Source organism: Jatropha curcas, chromosome 7, assembly GCF_041381405.1.
Source record: "Jatropha curcas cultivar XTBG-Jc1 chromosome 7, XTBG_Jcur_1.0, whole genome shotgun sequence".
NCBI classification, from domain to species: Eukaryota; Viridiplantae; Streptophyta; class Magnoliopsida; order Malpighiales; family Euphorbiaceae; genus Jatropha; species Jatropha curcas.
Genome location: NC_143157.1, coordinates 17,498,437 through 17,501,391, shown reverse-complemented (window position 1 = coordinate 17,501,391; position 2,955 = coordinate 17,498,437). Strand labels below are relative to the sequence as shown.

At 38.2% G+C, this 2,955-nt stretch overlaps 1 long non-coding RNA gene across 1 annotated transcript; it reads right to left on the bottom strand.

Annotated features, from left to right (window-relative positions):
- Positions 1–297: 297 nt before the first annotated feature.
- LOC149494825 (uncharacterized) lies at positions 298–1,608 on the bottom strand. Its single transcript, XR_016321659.1, has 2 exons — positions 521–1,608; positions 298–431 (listed from the first exon to the last, which is right to left on the bottom strand). It is a non-coding gene; the product is annotated as an uncharacterized LOC149494825 (long non-coding RNA).
- Between the last annotated feature and the right edge of the window lie 1,347 nt (positions 1,609–2,955).

The following is a 2,955-nucleotide window of genomic DNA, read 5'->3' as shown; positions in this document are numbered from 1 at the left end:
GGAGTCATTAATTAAATATATATGAATATAATAAAACCTTTCCAAAGTGTTTTTTTTGTTTTAAATAGTCCACCCCTAAATTAATATTATAATTATCATAATTATTTAAATAGTCCTTTGTATTTAATATAATATTCCGTCCAAATTTAAGGGTTTTTGCCATTAAAATCACATAAAACTTAAGAGAGAGGTGAGAGAGTTTCTTTGGAATGACAAAATACACCCTTATTGAACTGTGCACAAAAGTGATGGTTTTTGAGATAAAATTGATAGAAAAGAAAGAAAGGTAACGCATGATGCAAAATAAGCTACAGGAACTGTTTATTAATTGCAGGAATAAAACAATTATGATGCTGCACTTGAATTTGATCAACAGGTAAGCACAGTGTGATTCTGTAACATATATAATGCATCTTATAGCAATTTTATTTCTACATAAAAACATCAAATTCAAACAATTAAAAAGAATCAATTAAATCCATGTTGGAAACAGGTAACAAAATAAAGAAATGAGATTTACCAAAGGTCGTAGGCCGTGATGGATTGAACCAACCAAGAGCGATAAAGTCCCACATCAAAAATGGTATTTGGACACTCCCTTGCAAGATTTGGACATGCCCATCAGCTTTCTCGTAAATTTGGCAAGAGTTGTGCATTGAACCAAGAACCCTATAGAACCGGACCAGCGATAAGCATGTAAATATAAAGAATTAAATATATATCTGAAGAAATAAAAAAAGAACCCCAAGAACAAAAAAAACAGCAACCAACGCAATTGCAAACCGAATCAATAAATTGAAACTGAAAGTGCAGCCTTCACAGATGGTTGTCGGCGTGCAGTGTCATCGGACCTATATAGTATCGAATCTCCAGTTGAACCAGAAGGTTTTGTGGAAAGCTTCATATTCTCAAGATTTCACCCAATCTGCCGCATAACAGGAACAAGAATCCGGGGGGAAAGGGTATTTAACCGCAATGGTACTGTAATGGATGGTCAACGCCGGTGAATTTGATGTCGCCGGTGTGTAGCCCAAGGAGCAACGGCGACTTTGTGCATGTATATAAGGTGCGGAGGTGGAGGTGGAGGTGGAGGTGGGGGTGGGGGTGGAGATGGAGGCAGAGGCGGTGGAGTTGGAGATGGAGGCAGAGGCGGTGGAGGTGATGATGGAGTTGCAGTGCTTCATCTATTATCAAACTAATTTATGGGTTTTCATTCCAACCCATTTATCTCAATCACGAAGGTTCCCATCGTTGATTCCAACCCCAACTAAGCAACGCTTTCCACACTAACCATCAAAAACATAGAATTTCCTGTTAAACTTCAGTAGATCTGTAGATATACCATTGATTGAGAAGATTTTGAGTGAGAAGTTTACGTTTGGGAGAACAAAGCGACTTTTCCTTTTCTCGGTGTTATTAAAGAAGAAATTTATGGTTTTGTGTTATCTAATTGTACAATGAAAGCACATATTTATACATGAAAAAACTAGAAAGAGAAAACTACAATCAATGCTAAAATTAAGTCTAGAATTAAGGCTAGATTCAAGGCTAAAATCAAGCCAAATATGAAGCCTAGAGTCAAGCCTAAGATTATGGGATTACATAACACCCTCCCTCAAACTCAAGATGGTATAGTGGATGCCATTACATGGTATTAAATATTATGCTAACACCCTCCCTCAAACTCAAGATGGTATAGTGGATGCCAGCTTGAGTTTGCTTAGTAAATCTTGAAAACGAGCAGGAAGATGAGTTTTAGTGGAGATATCGGCCTTCTGATTAGCAAAGGAGATAGGGGTCAGAAGTGTAGTGCCTTGAGTGACATGATGGCGAACAAAATGACAATCGATCTCAATGTATTTTGTGCGTTCATGTAAAACGTCATTGTGAGCAATCTGTATAGCACTTCTATTATCACAATGTAACACAGTAGCAGAAGACTGTGTGACATTCATATCAGATAACAACCATTGTAACCAAAGTAGTTCAGAGGTAGCATCAGCAATGGCACGATACTCAGATTCAGTGCTAGAACGAGTAACAACCGTTTGCTTTTTGCTACACCAAGAGATAAGAGAATCTCCCAAAAAAAAAAGTAACCAGTAGTTGAATGACGATCTGTGGGATCACAACCCAGTCAGCATCAAAATACCCAGATAACACCAAAGAGGAGTGAGCAGAGAAATGTAAACCACGAAAGAGAGTGCCTTTGATAAATCGAAGAATTCGAAGTACTGTAGAAAAATGTGATGAACGAGGGGCAGACATGAATTGACTAACCAAATGAACAGTATATGATAGATCAGGGCGAGTCACAGTGAGATAAACAAGACTACCAACAAGTTGCCAATATAAAGTAGGATCGTCGAGAGGAGTGTCATCGAGAGGAGTAACCTTGCAATTGAGTTCCAAAGGAGTTGATTCAGTCTTACGATCAGTAATGCCAACTTGAGAAAGTACATCAGATGCATATTTTGCTTGAGAAAGATAGTAGCCGTCAGAGTTATGAGAAACCTCTAGACCCAAAAAATAGTTGAGAGAGCCAAGGTCCTTCATTTCAAAATGGCGATTGAGATATCATTGTAATTTAGAGATACCAGAGGCATCATCACCTGTTATTATCATTTCATCAACATAAAGCGGGAGAAGAACAATACCATGGTCAGTTCGACGAATGAACAGTGCAGAATCATAAGGACTAGAGGCAAAACCAAGTTGAGCAAGAATGGAACTGAATTTTGCGAACTAGGCCTGAGGAGCTTGTTTTAAACCATACAAGGCTCGTCGAAGCTTATAGACCTTAGAATGAGAATCATAACTAGGGGGAGGATGCATATAAACCTCTTCGGATAAATCACCATGAAGGAAAGCATTTTGGACATCCATCTGGAAAAGTTTCCAGTGACAAATCACAGCTATAGATAACAGAGTACGAACAGATGTTAATCGAGCCAC